This window comes from Mustela putorius, unplaced genomic scaffold (genome assembly GCF_011764305.1).
Source record: "Mustela putorius furo isolate JIRA1106 unplaced genomic scaffold, ASM1176430v1.1 tig00003834_pilon_pilon_pilon, whole genome shotgun sequence".
Classification (NCBI taxonomy): Eukaryota; Metazoa; Chordata; class Mammalia; order Carnivora; family Mustelidae; genus Mustela; species Mustela putorius.
The window spans coordinates 21,243,957-21,266,609 of NW_025421987.1; positions in this window are offsets into that span (position 1 = coordinate 21,243,957).

Genomic DNA, 22,653 nt, shown 5'->3' on the forward strand with positions numbered 1-22,653 from the left:
TATTTAAACACACTGTACTGCTAATAAACATATACTAGAAATTATAAGTTTTTTAATGCCTAGAGATGGCCTGGAGAATGGAATTTTTATGCCTAGAGATGGTAAGGGCTTTCCCCCCACCTCTATCTTCCCCTATTTGGGTTGGCACACAAGATCAAAAAGTATTAGGATCATCTTCTTCTGGAATTTTGCTTTGTAGTCTTCCCCTCTGGTTGTTGTAGATACTCTTAGAAAACAAGTGAAGTTTGGAAAAAGGCAATGGGGTTTTGATTAGGAGGCATTTATTTCTAATTCTTGTTTAGATTTTACCTTCCATTGCTTTGAGATGCAATTAGAATTACCATACACAACAAAACTGAATTTACATTGCATCTTCCTTTTAACAGAAAGGAAGAGTTTGGAAACAACATTTTGTTTATTGGGTAGGATATTGAAAAGGAATTTGTAAAGCAGCGATTGCCTCTGAATCAGTTTCTTGATTATATTAATTATCTGTTATGCCTTAGTTCTCCATTTACAGAATGAGGTTAATTATAGCTATTCTCACTTATCCCATAGGATTTTTTAGGAGAATGGATGGAATAATAAATATATCAGTATGTCTAAAGTGAGATATTTAAAATATAAATTATAACACTATAACACTGTTTTAGCATAGGACTATACTATAGAAAGGATTTATTTTTATTTATTTATTTTTTAAAGATTTTATTTATTTATCTGACAGAAATCACAAGTAGATGGAGATGCAGGCAGAGAGAGGAGGAAGCAGGCTCCCTGCTGAGCAGAGAGCCCAATGCGGGACTTGATCCCAGGACCCTGGGATCATGACCTAAGCTGAAGGCAGAGGCTTTAACCCACTGAGCCACCCAGGTGCCCCAGGATTTTTTTTTAAAGTGAAAATATTTACTATAAAAGAAAGATCCTCAGAATTGGGGAGGGTAGAGGTGAAAAGGGATAACAGGGAAGAGAGGGGATGAGATTATTTCAGCAAGAAAAAGAAATTAAGCTCTCTGTTGTATCATTTCTTTGGAGAGAATTCCAGTGTCAGGTTTGGGATTTGAGAATGACATGGCCCAGTAGATGGAGAGGGGGACTTGGTCTCTGTGTCCTATGGAATTCTGAAGGTCAGGGGATAGAGCTGGGACACTGCTGGGATCTAACATAGGTATGTCTAAAGCTGAAATTATTGGCTGCCCCCATAAACCAGCTTCTGCTCCATTGTGTCTCCTCAATTTTTCAGTGACATGGTAATTTAACTCTACTGAAAGTTTTAGCCACTGTCCTTTTGTCTCTTTTCTCATCTTCCATATCCAAGCAATCTTAAGATGCCATAAAAAAATTTTCCTGATGGGGTGCCTGGGTGGCTCAGTGGGTTGAGAGTTGGACTCTTGGTTTCAGCTGAGTTCATAATCTCAAGGTTGTGAGATTGAGCCCCAAGTTAGGCTCCATGCTCAGTGAGGAGTCTACTTGGGATTCTCTCTCTCTCCCTCTGCCCCTGCCCTCCACTTGCTGTCTCTCTCTCTTTCTCAATCAAATCAAATCAAATCTTAAAAAATTTTCCCCCTACATGATCACTTCCAGTTTTTTCTGCCTTTTTGCTCAGTGCTGCCACCAACGTCTTGCTGCTCTCATTTTGTACCAGGTCTCCAGGTCTCAGACCGCAACATACCAAGCACTCCTTTTAAGTTATTATTTTTATGAGGTCAATGGTCTTTTCATCATTCTTCGGTGAATCCTCATCTGCAACTGAATGAAGTTCAGATCCTGTTGTCTACTAGAAATTGCCAAAAGCTTATCCCAATTCAGCATTTATACTTGAACCAGACTGACCTCCCACCAATACCTTTAATAGACTGGGCTTCCTCCTCACTCAGAGCCTATATTACAGCTGTTCCTCTCAACTTGGCACCTTTTCTACTCTCTAATATTTTTTCTAATTCAGTCAGTCTAGGTACTCCTCAAATTCCAACATCAGTGTGCTAGAAACTGAATCGAGTGTGTATATCTCTTCTCAACTCTGTGTCCAGTGACATCATTCCAGTAGTTTGGAATCAGCTGTGGTGGGAATATTTGCACAATAGCAACTGATGAACGGTAAAAATCAGGATTCCCTACCCCACAAGAACCAGTTTTTAAACCAGTATACCATTGCTCCCACCTCTAAATCTTTGATTGTTCACACTGTCTTGCTTTTTATATCACTTGTTTGTACACTTGGTTATTTACTAAGATAACTACTTTTATTTTATTTATTTTTAAAAAAGATTTTATTACTTATTTATTTGAGATAGAGCACGAGAGAGCATGAGCTGGGGGTGGAAAGCAGAGGGAAAAGGAGAAGCAGACTCCCTTCTGAGCAGGGAGCCTAATACCAGTCTCCATCCCAGGACCCTGGGATGACCTGAGCTGAAGTCGGTCTCTTAACCGACTGAGCCACCCAGGTACCCCCCCTAAAAACAGTTTTTTATAGAGACTTTATTTTGTGTTTTAGTGCTATTCTAGATGGTCTGGTAATTAAAAGGGGGGTAGAGGGAGACATAATACCTTTCTTCAAAGATCTGATAAGCTAGCCGAGAAATGGCAGTTAGTACACATGCACCAGTCAGAAAGTGATTACGTGATAATCTCTGTGGTACTGACTGAATTTAAAAATTTAGAGGTATCAGTAAAGGCAAAAATAAAAGCAACCACTTCAAAGGAGAGAGAGTGGAAACTTGAAGGTTGTTTTTGGAGAGGGACAGTTCAGAGGATACAAATGAAGAAGAGAAAAACAATAAATGAATGTGCTGAGACAGAAAATAAACATGGTCTGTTTGGAGACCTAAAATCACTGAGGCTCTGAAATCACTGAATATGGAGTTTTAATCCCATCAACTCTAAAGATTGATTGTACAATTCATAGTACTTCAAGCTCATGACTTATTTTATCTAGAAGAAGCAATTGCCTTGATGACAAGGAAAGTCATTTTTTTTTTAATTTCAATTTTGTTAGTTAACATACAGAGCAATATTGGTTTCTGGAGTAGACTTCAGTGATTCATCAATTACATACAACAACCAGTGCTCATCATAAGTGTCCTCTTTAATACCCATCACCCATCTATCCCATCCCCCACTCACCTCCCTCCATCAACCCTCAGTTTGCTCTGTATCATTAAGAGTTATTTATGTCTTGTTTTCCTCTCTCCTTTTCTCCTTTCCCTCTTCTCATATGTTCATCAGTTTTCTTAAATTCCACATATGGGTGAGATCATATGGTCTTTCTCTGACTTACTTCACTTAGCATGGTACACTCTAGCTACATCCACATTGTTGCAAATAACAAGATTTCATTCTTTTTGATGGCTGACTATTATTCCATTGTATATACATATATATGTATATACATATATACACACCACATCTTCTTTATCCATTCATCAATGGTCATGTGGGCTTTCTCCATAATTTGGCTATTGTTGATAATGCTACTGTAAATATCAGGGTGCATGTAGCCCTTCAAATCTGTATTTTTTGTATTCTCTAAGTAAATACCTAGTAGTATAATTGCTGGATCATTGGTTAGTTCTATTTTAACTTTTTGAAGAACCTCCAAATTGTTCTCCAGAGTGGTAGCACCAGTTTACATTCCTGCCAATAGCGCAAGAGGTTCTCCTTTCTCTGCACCCTCACCAACACTTAGAGTTTGTTTTTTTTTTAAAGATTTTATTTATTTATTTGACAGAGAGAGATCACAGTAGACAGAGAGGCAGGCAGAGAGAGAGAGAGGGAAGCAGGCTTCCTGCTGAGCAGAGAGCCCGATACGGGACTCGATCCCAGGACCCTGAGATCATGACCTGAGCCAAAGGCAGCGGCTCAATCCACTGAGCCACCCAGGCGCCCCAGAGTTTTTTGTGTTGTTAATTTTAGCCATTATGACAGGTATGTAGTTTTTATTTTTATTTCCCTGATGATGAGTGATGCTGAGTATCTTTTCATGTGTCTGTTAGCCATGTGGATGTCTTCTTTGGAAAAGTATCCATTCATGTCTTCTGCTCATTTCTTAACTGGATTTTTAAATTTTGGGGGTGTTGAGTTTGGTAAGTTCTTTATAGATTTTGGACACTAGCTCTTATCAGGTATGTCATTTGCAAATATCTTCTCCCATTGCATAATCTGCCTTTTGGTTTTGTTGACTGTTTCCTTGGCTGTGCAGAAGCTTTTTATCTTGATGAAGTTAATTTTTGCTTTTGTTTCCCTGGCCTCTGCTGACATGTCTAATAAGTTGCTATGGCCAAGGTCAAAGAGGTTGCTGCCTGTGTTCTCCTCTAGAATTTGGATTCCTTGATTTCTTTTTCTGCTGCTTTCTTATTGGTGTATAAAAATGCAACAGATTTCTGCACATTGATTTTATATCTTACAACTTTGCTGAATTCATGTATGAGTTTTAGCAATTTTTTGGTGGAGTCTTTTGAATTTTCTACATAGAGTATCATGCCATCTGCAAATACTGAAAATTTGACTTCTTCCTTGCCAATTTGGATGCTCTTTCTTTCTTTCTTTCTTTCCTTCTTTCTTTCTTTCTTTTTTTGTCTGATCGCTGAGGCTAAGACTTCCAGTACTATGTTAAGTAGTAATGGTGAGAGTGGACATCTTTGTCTTGTTCCTGACCATAGGGAAAAGGGCCTCAGTTTTTCTCCATTGAGAATAATAGTAGCTGTGAGTCTTTTATATATGGCCTTTATGATGTTGAAATATGCTCCATCTATCCCTACTTTGTTTAGAGTTTTTATTATGAAAGGATGCTCTATTTTGTGAAATGCTTTTTCTGCTTCTATTGAGAAGATCGTATGGTTTTTATCCATTTTTTAATGAATATGTGACATTGTATAGCATTGTGTATAACATTGATTGATTTGGTAATACCGAACCACCCCTGCAGCTCAGGAGTAAATCCCACTTGATTGTGGTGAATGATTCTTTTAAGGTACTGTTGAATTCCATTTGCTGGTATTTTATTGAGAATTTTATCATCCATGTTCATCAAGGATATTGGAGTGTAATTCCCTTTTAGTGGGGTCTTTGTCTGGTTTTGGAATCGAGATAATGCTAGCCTTGTTCAATGAATTTGGGAGTTATCCTGCCATTTCTATTTTTGGAACAGTTTGAGAAGAATAGGTTTTAACTCTTCTTTAAATGTCTGACAGAGTTCCCCAGGGAAGCTGTCTTACCCAGGACTTTTATTTGCTGGGGGATTTTTGATTATTGATTCAATTACTTTGCTGGTTATGGGTCTGTTCAAATTTTCTATTTCTTCCTGTTTCAATTTTGGTTGCTTATAAATTTCTAGGAATTTGTCTATTTCTTTCTGGTTGCCCAGTTTGTTGGCATATGATTTTTCGTGGTATTCTCTTATAATTGTTTGTATATCTGCGGTGTTTGTGATCTCTCCTCTGTCGTTCATGATTTTTTCTATTTGGGTCCCTTTGCTTTGCTTTTTGTTAAGTCTGGCTAGAGGTTTTTAAATTTTATTAATTCTTTTGAAGAACCAGTTCTTAGTTTCATTAATCTGTTCTACTGGTTTTCTTTGTTTCTATAGCATTTATTTCTGCTTCAATCTTTATTACTTTCCTTCTTCTGCTGGCTTTAGGCTTTATTTGCTTTTCCTTTTCTACCTCCTTAAAGTGTATGGTTAGGTTGTGTATTTGAGACTTTTCATGCTTCTTGAGGTGGGTCTTTCCATGCTTCTTGAGGTAGGCCTTTACTGCAATATACTTCTTTCTTATGACTGCCTTTCCGTAAGGTTTGAGTTGTCATACTTTCATTTTCTTTTGCTTCCATGTTTTTTTAAAAATTCTTCTTTAATTTCCTGGTTAACCCATTCATTCTTTAGTAGGGCATTCTTTAACCTCCATGTATTTGAGGTCTTTCCATATTTTTCCTGTGGTTGACTTCATTTCATAGCGTTACAGTTTGAAAACATGCACAATATGATTTTGATCTTTTTGTACTTGTTAAGGGCTGATTTATGACCCAGTATGTGATCTTTTCTGGAGAATGTTCCATGTACACTTGAGAAGAATTTGTATTTTGCTATTTCAGGATGAAATGTTCTGAGTATATCTGTTAAGTCCATTTGGTCCAATTTGTCATTTAAAACTATTGTTTCCTTGTTAATTTTCTGCTTAGATGACCTGTCCCTTGCTGTAAGTGGGGTGTTAAAATCCTCTACTATTATTGTATTATTATCAATGAGTTTCTTTATGTTTATTATTAATTGATATATATATTGGGTGCTCTCAAGTTGGGGACATAAGTATTTATAATTGATAGATCTTGATGGATGGATCTCTTAATTATGACATAATGCCCTTCTTCACTTTTTTTTTTTTTTATAGTCTTTGTTTTAAAACCTAGTGTGTCTGATATAAGTATGGCTACTCTGGTTTTCTTTTGACATCCACTAGCATGCTAGATGGTTTTCCCTCCCCTCATTTCAATCTGCATATGTCTTTAGGACTAAAATTAGTCTTTTATAGGCAGCATATTGATGGGTCTTGTTTTGTTTGTTTGTTTTTTATCCTTTCTGATACTCTATGTCTTTTGATTGGCCCATTTAGTCCATTTACATTCAGAGCAATTATTGAAAGAATTATGAATTAATGTCATTGTGTGATCTGTAGAGTTGGTGTCTCTGGTGATGTTCTCTAGTCCTTTCTAGTCTGTTACTTTTGGTCCTTTTTTCTCCACTCAAAGAGTCCTCCTTAAAATTTCTTGCAGGGCTGGTTTAGTGGTCATAAACTTCTTCAGTTTTTGTATGTCTGGAAAACTCTTTACCTCTCCTTCTATTCTGAATGGCAGCCTTGCTGGATAAAGATTTCTTGACTGCATATTTTTTCCATTCAGCATGTTGAATATTTCCTCCCCCTCCTTTCTGGCCTGCGGACAGATCCACTGTGAATCTGATTTGTCTTCCCTTGTAGGCTAAGGTGTTTTTCCCCTGGCTGCTTTCAGGACTCTTTTCTTGTCTGTGTATTTTATGAATTTGATGATGATATGCCTTGGTGATGGTCAGCTTTCATTGAACTTAATGGGAGTTCTCTGTGTTTCCTGGATTTTGATGTCTGTGTCCTTCCCCAGATTAGGGAAGCTTTCAGCTATAATTTGTTCAAATTAACCTCTGTCCCTTTCTCTCTTCATCTTCTGGGACTCCTATGATACAAATGTTATTACATTTTAATAAGTAGTTGAGTTCCCGAAGTCTACCTTCGTGGTCCATTACCTTTCTTAAGGAAAGTCAAATTAAATGCAGTATTCACATTTCTATTTTGTCATGCTCATGGGCACCCAGCCACTCACAGCATCAATTTTCCTCTCTTTGCTCCTCGATCTTTTGATGGTGTCTAGCAAATGAAAGCACTGAAGCCTTTGACTGGGAAGCTGTGATACAGGCTTGAGAACTATTATTTTTGAATCTTGGGGGTAGGGTGCTGGGGCACACTCAGTTTGTTACCTTGAAGTCCATGATCCCACACTGGGGAGACCGTCATTGTCTCTGTAGTGTCTTTAGTCATTTCCCACGTGATTCAGCAAATGCCTGACTGCTCTTTTGCTCTTCTATTTGTCTTGTTTTGTTCCTAGATAGGATTCCCAATTTCACAATCCAATTTGGTTAAATGTAGTAAGTGTTTCTCTTTCTGGCCTATGCAGTCCTTTCTTTGCTTCTGGCACATTGTTGGATATATAAATGTCCTGATCTAATATATATTGACAGGCTTTTGTACAAGGGTTCTTCTCTGGAGCCACCATTGGAACATAGAGTTTGCTTTCTTGTCCAGATACTACCCAAATGATTTGCTTATGCAGAAGCTTCTTGCTTCTTTCCCTCCTGAACTTCCTGACTGCAATCTTTTCAAATCAGTGGGTTGCCTTTCTTATTAGCACTGTGAGAAACTGAGAGGTGAGTACAGTAATAATCTTCTGCCCTTCTCATTCATGAGCATTTCTCTTTCTTTTCTGTGCATTTTAATTCCTTTAGTAACCCAGCTGTAAGCATAGCTAGTACTCTTTCCTAGGTGTCTGTGTTTATTCTTTCATCTTTTCCTTGGATGATAACTGCTTATCAAACTCTTCCTGGATTTTCTCTTAAGCTCTCATTACTAAATCTGGCTCTATAATAAATCTGAGTTGATATCTTCTTAATGAAATTTCATCATAAGTGATAAGTCCATTCAATTCAACACTCCCTTAAGATTCTTCAGGGGTCTTAAGAAGAGGTTTCCCCTATATGGTAGCTGTAGCAGATTCTTTTTGTTCCAAATGGGGCTCTCCTGTTCTAAGCTCATTAAAGCTAGATGTTGGGATGCATTCCCTTAGATATGAAGCCTGAATCATCCCTGAAAGACTCATGGCAAAATAGGCTGTTGCTGGCTTACTCACCCCTCAAGAATTCTTCCCTAGACAACCATTTGCAAAATCTCTGAGAAATTGATTATAGGAGAGTTCCAACTTTGGAAAGACCCTTGATCTCCATTTCTCTGTGTCACAGAGACAAATACAAAGGGACATACAGGAATTGGCAGAAAAGGGGAAAAGGGTATGTGGACAACCTATTTTGTTGTCCTCAGCAACCAATTAAATGATTTCTGAAAACTATTTAGAGATCATGCTGGGTAATGATACTAGAATTCTTCTTCCTCAGGTATAGTCTAGTAGTGAGTTGGTTTTGCTGAAGTTTATGCTGAACTTCACCCTTTATTGCCTTCTTTTCTTATATTTAAGATATAATAAAAATGTGTGTTGTCTCTACCCTCATTGTTTCTAAACCAACATGAAAAGAGGGGCCTCTTGATGACTATGAATATATATTTGTATGGGTAGGGTGTAGGTATAGTTGATGGTGCAAAGAGGGGTGCTCATGTTTTTAAGATGTACCTGAGGTTTATTGTAATTGGGTGTAGTAAGACACATAGATGTGCAAATGGCTTTCATGACAGGGAAGTTTCTTTACTCACCATTTCTCGAAACATGAAGCATGGCGTTCCATGATGGGCCACATGGGGAAACAGCAGGACTGGGCACAGGCAGAGGGAGCAGAAGGCAATGTGGGCAAGAACCATTCCTCCAAAAGTCTGGTTCCTTTTATTGAAGGAAGGTATTTAGAAACTAAAATCTGAGAGCTAGATATTCTTTTTCTTTCTTGAATTGTCTTGCATCAACTTACATGTCTTAGATTTCTAGAAGACTGATAGGGAATAATTGAGGTAGGGTAAGCAGGTTTAAGATTGCCTAGTTTGAATAATTTTGGTGGACACTGGGAAATAGGGGCTGTCTCTAGTTGTCTGGTTCCTGGCCCCAGGGTAGAATGATAATTGCCCTGAATATAAGAGCTAGCTAGATAAAGAAGGTAGTTGTGGGGGCGCCTGGGTGGCTCAGCGGGTTAAAGCCTCTTCCTTCGGCTCAGGTTGTGGTATCAGGTCTTGGTATCAGGTCTTGGGATCAAGCCCCATGTCTGGCTCTCTGCTCAGCGGGAAGCCTGCTTCCTCCTCTCTCTCTGCTTGCGATGTGGAACAATTATAGAAGCATAATGTTGATAAAAAGAAGTCAGTCATAAAATAATACGTACATTGTGATCAAAACAGAAAAAGTCGAGTATACTTGTAGAGATAAATATATTGGTGGTAATGGTATAAAGAAAATGAAGAGATATTACAGTAAAAGCCATGATAGTTATCCCAAATGGGGAGGGAAGGATACTAAAGAAGAAACTCATGGGGGATATCTATAGGGTTGTGAGAACTTACTCTGTGTTTGACCCAAGTAGTAGGTACACAGGTGTTTGCTTTTTATTTATTGTACTGCATATTTGTGATTAATATACTTCTTATTTGTATGGTATTTCACAGTCAGCGTGGTTAGAATCACTTTAGAAATAATTCCTTCATCTGTTATTCTTTGGATGATATAACCCAGTGTATCCATTCACTGTAAAGAATGTAAACAGAGAAAAAAAGTGAACTTTATATTAAAGATTAATTAAGCCTTTATAGTCAATAACCAAGTTTTTACTGCTTTGTTGAATAAGGTTCCTTGAAAAAGTTACTTTTATAAATCTGCCAGACTATTAAAATAGGAATCAAAGTTTGTTTTGAGATTGATTCTTATGTGGTTCGCTTTTGAGAATCAGAACTATGAACACATACATAAGGAATACATTTCTTTGAAGTCCTATATGGAAGGTGATAGGGTGGTATTACTATTTTCAAGAATATACCATTAACAAAATAGGTACTTAGAATTATTGATGCTATATCTATGTGTTATGCTTTGAAAGAACCTAAAGTTTATGGTCATTTGATAAAATATATGTAGTGACTAAGAAAAATTTGGGTTTTTTATTCCTTTATGTTCATTTCTATGTATGAAATATTAATCTTTCTTTGATCTGCCAATGTATTCATGTCTAAGGCATGCTCTTTGCTGATCAAAGTATTCCTATTTATTAAAAGAAAATACAGAAAATGTGCTGTTCCCAATCTTAGATATTTTTAAGGATTTTATTTATATATTTATTATACATAGACCCCTCCCAGGGGAGGGTCAGAAAGAATCTTAAGCAGATTCTCTGCTGAGCAGGGAGCCTGACACAGAGCCTGATCCCAGGACACTGAGATCATGATTTGAACCAAAATCAAGAGTCAGACACTCAAACAACTGAGCCATGCAGGCACCCCTTAGATATTTTTAAAGGAAAAAACCCCAAAAAACTTCTAAGGCTTTCCTGATTTGTCAATAAGGTTTAAAAAAGAATAATAGAAGTAATAATTATGAGACTGATTAGCTGTATAGTATATTGAGCAGCTGAAACATTAGAACTTTCTTCATATTTTAAACAGTTTGAAATTCTTTCATATTATGGCTGTCGGCAATTATACCACAGTTTCAGAAGTTAGTTGTAAAAGATGCTCTAGGGATGAGGAAATGAATGCAAGCAAAAGAAGGGACTAAGATGAGGCCAAGGAATTAACAGTAAGATTCAACACCAAGAAGTCAAGATTCAAACCCAAGTTTGGAACTATTTTTTCAACTGAATCACAAGCCCCCAGTCCCAAATCAAGGCCATCAATACTTGAGGAAATTCTTCTACAACCCCTGTTCCCTTCTTCCTCAAGCCCCATTTTGTCTCCTTACGCTTTTCCACTCAAGTTGAATTCACAACTCTCTAATTTTAGGCTCAATCCCTTTTCCTAGATAGGATGAAGAAGAAGAAAGAATGAAAGATTTCTGCAGCCCTGTGGTTTGATTTTTCATTAGCATAAATATAAGCAACCGGGACAACAGAGGACTCAGCAGCAGATGGCTGATAAGATCCCCTCTTGTTCAGTATATTCAGAAATGGAATTAATTTTTAATACCACATATTAGCAATCTTCTAATACATAGGTAATCTCCTTGCAGTCTCTTACAGTAAGCACAGATGCTGCTGATGGAATAAACGGAAGTCAGCCTCATCTAATAGAAAGTGTTTTTCCACTTTTCCCTGGGATAGCCATTTTAGTCTGAATTTTACTGGCAATATACTTAGGAGAAACTCAATAACTATTAGCTCTATTAGGGTATGACTGAGTGAACGGATCATGGCATAGTAGGGAAAGCACTGGACTGGAAGTCAGAGAAATTAAAATCAGGTTTTTTACTTTTTTGGGAATAAGTGGTGGAGTAAAAATAAATCATTGGCTGTTTTGGTTTCAGTTTATTCATTTGTGTAAACAAGCAAATAAATGAATCTGATGATTTCTAAAATACTATTAGCTAGCTCTGTGTTTCTCAGTTACTTGGATGGTAAATATCACTCATTATCTTCAACTACTTAAGTAAAAAGGGAGTAACTGTTTTTAATTTAATGACTTAGAGTATATTCTTCAATCTGCAAAGGCCAGTAACCTGACATTTTTACTCCACAGAATAAAATAGGTACAATTTATAGAACCCTTAGAATGTTTCAGGTACTGTATTAATTACTTTACAAATGCTATCTCACTTAACCCTTTATGAATTTGTTATTATTGTCATAATTTTTTAGATGATGGAACTTAGACTTTGGGAATTTGAGTAACTTGACCAAGGCCCAGAAGCTGCTGCTGATTGGTAAGACATGACATCAACTCATTTCTGTATTATTTCAGAGTCTGTGCTCATAGTCACTGTACCTGAATGGAACATGATAATACAGGATCATCAAGGGGAATCACTGGGTTAAGATAGGAGGGTGTAAATTGTTTTATTTCAAATGTAATATGTAGTTATATTCTTGATATACAAAATTAAAACAGCTTATAGCAAATGTGAAATCTCCTCCTTACCTAACCTTTTATTCCCACTCTCCTCCCCAACAGCATAATTGCTCTCTGTAGCAATTGTAGTGTAGTGTAGAGAGATGCTATTTTAGTGACCAAAAGGATGCACCTAAAGTGGGGATGGGCTCTGAGGTAATGTAATGTTCAGGTTCTTGATCTGGGTATCTAGTTACCCAGGTATGTTCATTTTGTGAAAATATATCAGGCCTTTATGACTTGTATACTTTTCTGTATGCATGTAATATTTCAGTTAAAAGCATGTCTGAGCTTCTTTCTCAGTGAGCAAGGGACGGGGGTGGCACCCCCCTCGTTGGCCAGGTCCTCTTCAGGGACCCAGAGGTGATCCTTCTGGAGAAGAATTCCTCCATGCCTTCATCCGTGTGGGCACTGAGCCCATTCTGATGCATGTAATATTTCAGTTAAAGCATGTCAAGGAAAATACCATGCTACTGAACTACTAGTTGTCCCAGAGCCTCCCTTTTGGGAAATTATGGAAAAACAAACAAACAAAAAAACCTTGTAAAAACTGAGTGGCAAAAAACAACTTTCTCTGTTGCTTAACGATTAATGATGCTACATTGTAATTTCTGGAATCCGCTTTGGTTATACCATTTGCTGGGAGCCTCCTATGTAATTGGCTTGCTCTACTTGATGTATTGGTCCATGTGAAGCTGCCCACATTCTTAGAAGAATGCCTAACTCAGATTGCGCTTAATTTTTACTCCCAGTTGAGCTCAAACCTCGAATTTTCACAGTTGGTTTTCTAAGGGGGAATAGCTCTTCCCTATTCATCTGGTTTCCATGAGAAAGAAGTCTTAACCATCTCCATGAAATTCCAGTTAGTCACTTTTGGAATGTGGAGCCTAGCATCTTCCACTTCTGTGTCTCTTCGGAGGCTGACATTCCTATGGAGAGCACCTGTTCAGAGTTGCTCTTGGACACGGAAATACTTAAAGTTTTTGCTCACCAACATCCATTCTTCTTCTCTGGGCTACAATTCCTGGTGGGACCATTTTATTAGTTCTGACTGCTGAGTTGAGATCGAGAGTGGTAGGATTCACTTTGGGAGCAGATTATGTGACTGCCCAAAAGAGAAACTTTCAGAGTCCCAACTCATCTTTCTGCAGTGGCAACCAGCAGAGTTTGAGATGGTGGTTGCTCCGTCAGTCTGGGTCCCAGAGACAGAATGGAATAGAGAGCAGAGTCTCAGCTGCCCTACAACAGACATGGTAAATGATGAGCAAGAAATATGCTTTTGCAGCTTTAAGCCATTGGGAATCGTTTGATACTGCAGCATAACCCAGGCCCTTCTAAACTATAGCCAGGACTTAAACTTGATAACTGAGGTTCTTCCCGCAGGCCTGAGGAAAGTCATTCAGTACTAGTAGCCTGTATCTGGGTGGGTAAACCTAAGTCTCAGATTTAGCCTTTAGAAATTCCCTTTACTTAAAGGATATATTCTTCAATACCAATGTAATATGTGATAAAGATTTTTAAGTCTCATTTATCTTGTTCTTTTGCATAAGCAGTTGGTTTAAAACTTGTATAGGGAAGAGGAACATTATTTGCAGGACCTCCTTCTTTATAATTCCATCAGGTTAGGGAAGGGAGCCAAGTGACCTAGAAAGAAACTGAAGAGGGAAGTAAGGGTGAGATTATGTGTAGTACAATGGGTAATGGTTTTTTCTTTAATGTGAAGTCCAATAGGAAGTCACAGAAGGTTTTAAGCAGAAATGTGACAAGATAGGATTTGCAATTTTCAAGGAACAGCCTGATTGGCATGTAGAGAATGCATTAGAGGGGTTTAGTGACACGTATAGGAAGACCAGGTAAGAGGACATTGCAGAAACTCCTAACTAAAAATTATGGTGCTCAGGACCCCTGGGTGGCTCAGTTGGTTGGACTACTGCCTTTGGCTCAGGTCATGATCCCGGAGTCCCAGGATCGAGTCCCGCTTCGGGCTCCCAGCTCCACGGGCAGTCTGCTTCTCTCTCTGACTTTCTCCTTGCTCATTCTCTCTCTCAAATAAATAAATAAAATCTTTAAAAAAAAATAATGGTGCTCAAATGAAAGAAATTATGTGATGGTTAAAATAATGAAACACACATTTCCTTTCCTCTTATGGTCTGGCTGACTTGGGAATACATTTTAGAATATTTAGAGGAATGGAAATATGGCATAGCCTTCAGGCAAATCTCCATGAAGAGTTTAGTAGTAGTATTCTTTCTGTCTTGCTATCTTTCTGTCTCTCTGTATCTCCTGTCTCTCTCCCTCTCCCCCCTCTCTCTCAGTTCCCCTTATATACATAAACACACACTCACACACTTTTGCATAAGAAATAAGAGAGGTTTGGATTATATTTCCTGGCAATAATTTTCAGTGCACAAATTCTGTATCTACTTCAAAGTTAACTGTTATCTCCTCTGACATTTATGCATTAATGAGGACCACATCACCTCTATTCTTCTGAGTGTCTGGGCTCACCCTATGCCATTTCGGCCCAAATCCCTCTTGGTAACAAGTTATGTCTGTACAGAATCCTGCTGCATTGCAAGATACCCTAACCTTCCCTATATACAAGGAACTCCTATACCATAAGGATTCCCCATCACAAGAAGCCTGTGACTACAGAAAAAGAAAAACAAATAAACAAACAAACAAGCACAGTTTTAAGAAAAGGAGACCCCTAACCATGGAGGAAGCCAGCTTTCATAAAGGGATCACTGACTGCTTATTCAAGCTGGGCATTAGGTCTATAAAATGCCAACTAAAAGGGAACAAAAGGCTTGTGGAGGTGAGGTACTGCTGGGTGCCCCTCCCATTTCTACTCGCTGCATAAAGATTAGCAGGAAAGGGAGAATCTTTCCTTCCAACAGCACATATATCTGATTCAAAGGCCACATGATCTTCGAAGGATATGTGCCTGATGAGATTTTGTGCAAAAGGCCAAGATTTCCCTAGCAAGGCAATTTGAGTTTACTCCAGCACTCAGATGGGCAATTGATGCCCTGAAGTTCTACATCATAGAGCATAGGCACAGTGATTTTCAACTAGAAAGATTTCAAAGGGTAGTTAACAGATCTTCCATTGGGGTAATTAATTCTCAATAAGATATTCCTAAAACATTTACTTTGAGCCATGTAAATTCCTGGGGATTTCTAGTATTAACTCAATATAAAGTTAGGAAAAGTTCAAATAACCTCACCTGATACTACAGTCTGAGTTCATAAAGGGTGAATTTGGTTTGGGGATAGCTTTTTAAATAATAATAAAATAGGGGTGATGGGGTGGCTTAGTGGGTTAAGCCTCTGCCCTCAGCTCAGGTCATAATCTCAGGGTCCTAGGATCGAGCCCCACATCAGGCTCTCTGCTCAGCGGGGAGCCTGCTTCACCCTCTCTCTCTGCCTGTCTTTCTGCCCACTTGTGATCTCTGTCTTCAAATAAATAAATACAATCTTAAAAAAAATAATAATAATAAAATAGTGGAAACCATTGTATGTTGAAGCTGCTCCTACTAGAAAAGAGAGAAGGTAGGGGGCAGGGAATACCTAGTGCATCTATATAATGATTTTCTTCTCTAAAACAAGGATTTGGTTCACTCAGAAGCATTACTAAATTATTAAATTTCACATTAAAATGAAGGGAGTGTAAACTCATCCCTGCTTTGCCTCTTCACAATTATCTGTTGACCAATAGATGGTGCTCTGATCTAGATTCTGGTGGAGATTTAATGATGAGCAGATTACAAACTGTCGATCTTAATTGAATTAAAGGGAGTTTGCCAAACTCATTCATTCATTCATTTTACCAGTAATTATTAAGCACCCACCATGTGCTAGGACTGTATTAGGGTTCTTTGAACAGGGTAAAGATCGCTATAAAGGAAATAAAAGCTTCACCGTATTTCTTCTCAAGGTGATAATATTTCAGTTTATATTGCTGTGTAACAAATTCCTCCAAAGCTTAATGGCTTACAACACAACAGTTTATTACGTCTCACCAATTGTTCTGTTGGCTGCTGATTTCTTCAGGGCTCACTCTCTCAGAGTTGCATTCAGCCTACGCTAGAAGGTCTGAGACAGTGTAATTCACATGTCAGGCAGTTGGTACTGGCTGTCCTCCGGGGCACCTATGTCTGCCTCCCCATAGACCAGACCAGCTTTCTTATTGCATGGAAGCCTCAGAGCAGGGCTCCAAGTGGTGAAACCAGAGCCATAAAGCCTATTAAGACTACATAGTCTTGTATGTTGCATCATGTCACCTTTGCAACCTTCTATTGGTCAAAGTGAGTCCAAGACCAGCCTAGATTCAAGAGGTAGAGGAATAGACTCTAACTCTTGATAGAAGAATGACAAATGACCCTACAAAGGTACATGCTTCCTTGGATGGGAGGACTTTGTGGTCATATTTTTTTGATCTACCAAAAAACCCAACTAGATAAATAAATAATAGTAGAACAGAAATGCTTAGATCCCATAGTCTCCTTGTAGAAACATGGCTGGAGAAGCCTGGGGACTTGCAGTTTTTAAAAAGGAAAGTGGTATGTCTTGAAGACAAACTGTTTCGGGCTAATGAGGCCATTGCTTCTGTGGAGAATAAAGGGTTATATGGATGTGGATTGTATATGGCACACACTGTGAGGATTTCTTTATTATTCTTTTTTTCCATTATTCCTAGATACTTAGTTTTCTTCAGCAGCTGGCTAACCTTAAGAGAGTGTGTTAACACCTAATTGGTACTTCTCCAGCAGGTAGGACAAAGATAATGAAACGAGATAGAACAGTGGAGTGGAGATACGCTGGTGAGGCAATGTGATGTAGTTTGGTATTTGATGACATTGTATGTGATCAGATAATTAACCTTTCAACAACAATGTTCAATAAGCACACAAATATATTTAAGAAGTTGGAGCTTTTTGGGGGGGTCAGTAATCATTTCACTTATTAAATCTCTACCGCGTGTCAAGATTTTGGGACGCCTGGGCAGCTCAATTGGTTAAACCAGTGCCTTCTGCTCAAGTCATGATCCTAGGGTCCTGGCATCGAGTCCCACACGGGGCTCCTTGCTCAGCGGGGAACCTGCTTCTCTCTCTGCCTCTGTCTGCCTCTCTGCCTGCTTGTGTTCTCTCTCTCTCTGACAAATAAATAAATAAAATCTTTAAAAAAAAAGATTTTTATATATGTTATCTTTATATGTTTTAACAATCATGAAAATTGTCAGTTTCTTTATTACACATGAGAAAACTGAGGCCTAGGGAAGACAGGTGCATTTCTCGTAGCCAAATACTAAGCACAGAACAGACTTCAGGCTTTCAGGTACCTACTCATTATGCATCCTCCCGCTATCTTTGTGCAATGGAACCTCAGTTTTGCTGGAGGTTGCAATGTGCCCAGCCCAAACTACATTTCACAAGCTTCTTTGCATAGCCGATGGAAACTGGCTGATGAAGGGTAGCTGGAAGTTGTTTTGTAGGGCTTTTGAGAAAGAGCCTTAAAAAGGAGGCTGATTTGGTTGATATGCATATTTCTGCCATTATTCCTTCCTGCTGCTTAGAACAGGACATAACGCCTAGAGGCCCGGCATCCATAATACAAACATAAACACAAGCACCTCACCAGACTACTAGGATGGTAGAGCAGAGACCTGGAAGAAGCCTGGGCCCCTGAAGAAATTACAGATCTGCTTTATCAGCTCTTACATGAGATGAAAATAAAACTCCCATCTTGCTTAAGCCAGGGTTATTTCCTACACAGGCAGCTATACTCAATCCTAACAGTTAAAGATCGCAAAACACACAGCCCCCGTTGCTTTATCTCAATTCTTTATTTAAAAATAAAATTTAGAAAATCAGTGTCATGAAAGTAATAAAATAATAATGCAGATGCAAGAATCTCCACAATCACAAACCTCTACTTCTGCAGAAGATCAGGAAGTACCTTATTTATGTTGAGCTCAGCCCTTGCAAACTGTATTTTCAAGGCTTGCTTCCTTGTTCTCCAATTTTAGTGACTCTGGCTTCTGAAGGAACCTGATCCTGCCTCTGTGTCTGAGAGTGAGAGTCCCTTGCCTTTGTTTGGAGTCTGTGGCGCTCTGACTTCTGTAGTGATCTGACCTTTGTATCCCACATCCCGAAGCAGGCATCTTCAAATTTCAGCTGCATGAGAATCACAGGACATATTGGTTAAAAAAAAAAAAAAAAAAAATCAGATTATATTTTCAGATCTACCGTAGAGGATTTTGAATCAGTTGTTCTGTGGCAGGGCCCAGGAATTTGTAGTTTTAGCCAATACTCCCCAAAGTTCTTAGGTATGTGATTCACAATTTCCCTTTGGAGAAACCCCGCTGAACCTTCATCCTAACCAGTGCCTCACACTGTTATCGGATCCAGACTTGCAATTTTTGGTGTGGAGGTGGATGGGAGTGTACTTTTTGGTGTCTTTAATAGAGATGGACTGAAGATACATATATAGGAAAACAAAAAACAAAAAAACAAAACCTGGGTTAAACAAGATAGGGTTTGTATTTTCCACTCACATAAGTCCTGCTATGGTATAAATATCAAAGGTGATTCTTAAAATTTAGTAAGCCAGGTCAGGGTAATATGGCTTTTTTTTTTTTTTTTTTTTTTTTTACTTATAGGAATTTTCTCGTATGTTTTAAATCTGTACTAATTGCCATGGCTGGCACAAATTGTACCAGATGGATAGGTAAGTCTCCTACTTTTGCAGAGTTCCAAGTTGCCTTTCCTATTCTTAATTATCAAAGATTAATTTTATTTTGCAGAACATTCACAGAGAATTACCAATACCTTTCCTCAAAGGACGTACTTCAAACTTTAAAAGATCAAAATTTTAATAAAAGTTTGAAATTATTGCCAATGTTTTTACAGAAGCAACCAAATGATTTCAACTAATGGGGCATATGAAAGGCAACCATTGTAAAAAGGTAAAACCTAGGCCACCCCTGGAAAGAAAATACATTTCTCTCTCCATAGTGGACACATAGGCCCTCTTCTGCTTTCAGGGATGGTTTCCTGAAAAGTTCAATGGCATAGAATGTGAAAAATGAAAGCAATCAACCTCTATGTTTTAAGGAAGAGCTAGACACTTTACAAAACCCGCAGTTTTACCTGACTACTTAATCATATATAACTGGTATCTCATCCATGCCCTTATGCTCTTTAATTTACTCTTTTTTTTCATCCAGGCTTAAATTAGATTAGTTTCTATTGGAGCACCTGGGTGGCTCAGTCAGTTAAGTATCTGCCTTTGGCTCAGGTCATGATCTTGGAGTCCTGGGATGGAATCCCACGTGGGGCTTCTTGCTCAGTGGGGAGTCTGCTTCTCCCTCTGCCCCACCCCCTTGCTTGCACAAGCTCTCTTTGTCTCTGTCTCTCTCTCAAATATATAAATAAATAAAATCTTTTTAAAAAATTGTTTCTTTTGTAATCCTACCACTGCTACTGCTGCTGTTACTACTTCTACTACATCTCCCAACTTTTCCTGCCATTCCTGAAATATGCCTGCGCGGTCAGGTCAGTACCGTAGTTATGCTGTGAGTGTCATCTGTTCAATAGCACATCTCTCTGCTCCCATGGAGACTGACTGAAATCTAGGCCTGATGTGGGAACTGTCTTGAAATTTCTGTTGTCTGTCGTTCTGTGGATTTCCTTTATTTTTCTCTCAGGTTGGGTCCTATCTCCTTAGCTCTCCATTGATTTCTTTTCTCATTTCATTCCTTGTTTTGGTGGAACACGATTTCCCACAGCGTCCTGAAAGAAGTTTTGATGACAGGTAAGCTTTTTGAGGCTTTGCCTGTGTGTCACTGTCTTTATCATGCCATCGCTCTCAGTTGCTGGACTGACTGGGTGTAGAATTCGAAACTGAGTGTTTCTTTGTAACTCATGGCTCCCCTTTCTTCCAGTTTCCATTGTAGTATTGAGAAGTCCAATGCCACTCTAATTTTTGATCATTGTGTGAACTATGCCTTTTTTTGCTCTTTAAACATTTCAGATCTTTTTGTTGTCCTCGGTGATCTGAAACGTCTTGACATGAGTCTATTTTATCTCTTATGTCAGTCCTTTGATGACATTTTTCCATCTGTTGATTCATTTTTTTTTTGACAGTTCTGTGAATTTGTCCTGAATTGTTTATTTGATTATTATACCCCCGCCCCGCTGACCTTTCTCCTGTCTTTTCCTTTCTGGAATACCTTTTGCGACTTCTTCTCCTTCTCCTTCTTCTTCTTCTTCTCGTTTCTGTCCTATTTTCTGTCCCTATCCCCTTTTGCTCTACTTTCTGCCAGGTTTTCTCAAAATTTTTTCCGTGTTTTCTCAATTGTATCTTTCAACTCTTACATCCTATATGTGATAACTACTGTTACACTTTTACTTTCCAAGAGCTACTTTTGTTGTTGTTTTCTGAATGGTTTCTTTTCTCTCCCTGCCCCCAGTAGTGTGGCACAGGCAGTCAGCTACCAAATATAGATTTGTATTTGTTCCCTAAAATAAAGTTGCTGATGGAAAGTGACTGCTCAGTCAAGGACTGCATTTCTGATTTCCGTTGCATCATGCTATTGGAAAGTGAACAAGAAATAGCATATATTCTTCTAAGACAAAGAATTAGAAACTAAGTATCTTTCCTTTGCCATTTCTTTCATCATTTATCATATGAATAAATAGAACTCTAAGGACAAAAGGGATAGAAAAGTCATAGGTGGGGAGGGAGCCAGGAACCTGGAGTAATTATGTGGAACAGAGCCCCCCACACTATCCTATTACTAACTGGACTTTATATAGGTCAGAAATAAATATCTATGATGTTAAGCTACTGAGATATCAATGTGTTGTCTCTATTATAGCAGTTAGTATTACCTTAATTAAGATATCATTCTTTTGTTGACTGGTTGATGTAATAATTTTTTTCCCTCTGAGAAAATTAATACTATTTTAAATATCATTATTCTTTCTCCAGTGTAGTCTTGTTTTTCCTCAGGTTGCTTTTATGGGTGTTTAGTTTGACCACTTTCTGTCATTTTGATCCTTGCCTCAAATATCTTTATTGGCCATTCATATTTAATAAGAGGGCAACAAAAAAATCCTCTTTGAAAACTGTATGCCTGTGTGGGATTACATGGATTACGTGGACTGTAGGCTTCAGAGTAAAGTAATTTGACTAGAATGTTTCTTTGGGAAATCCTTCAGAAGAGCATTTTCAAGGCTTTCTCTTGGACTTGCATGATTTCCCAGAAGAGGTGCTTTTGACCTCCTGCCTGGATGTATACAGTCTTCACACCTGGCATTCTGAAAGCTAGGTTTAGGGGGTGATTGTGGGACAGGGGAATGCTGTCTGGGAGCTTGCATTTAACTCCCCATTTTTTATTATGGCCCCTTTTCCTGCAACTCTGCCTGGTAGCCCTTTAGTAGAGACAACCTCAGTTTCACGCTCTGCAGAGTAACTTTGAGTTGCCAGAGAGACTGAGGAATGGCTGTCTAGCTTCACAAGTTTGGTGAGGGTCCAAGAGGTCTATATGTTTCCCAGAAATGACTTGCAGAACCAAACGATTCTGCAGTTTTTATCATCACTTTTACCCCTGGGTCTTCCAGAGGTACTTGGGTCTTTGGGGGATTCTGTCTCATATATTGGGTTGTTTTTCAGCTTTTCCTACTGCTGGCTTAGAATTCAACTCTCTCAGATTTGCCAAGTAATTTACCACTCATCCAGTTGCTCTCTAGCTTCCAAAACTGTGTGGTCTTTGTCTCCTTTCCAAAACTCTTTGCCCATGCATCTTTAGGCCTTTATTTAAAAAAAAAAAAAAATACAGCTCATTGGGCTTTTAGAAGACAGCAGGGCTCTGTAAATGCATCAGTTCACCATGTTTATCTGAAAACTTAAAAACAATTTAAATTAAAACCAACTCAATTTCATAATTTCCAAAATAGCAGGACGTCTAGAACCTTTCTTTCCCTCTCTTCTGAATTGCCCCATGACTCCAGAAGGTTACTTAAAGGGGAAGATCTTGCTTATAAATGCTTCACCAAGAGGAAACTAGAAAATTAGCTGGATTCACTAGTGGGACTCATTTGTCTGCTACCATTTGTTCTGTAGCCGGTGGACACCATTGCTCTCGTCACTTGGTTTGGCAGAGCTCACTGCTGAGCTTTTGCTTTGCTGGTCCAGTTCCTTGCATGGGTTCTGTAATAGAGCTTAACCTCACTCTTTCAACCAAGGTGCTCTGTATTGTCTTTTACAGTTGCATCTTTTTGGTTCATTGTCACGTGTTCAGCTATTGTTTCCAGAGTATGGCCTGAATTGGC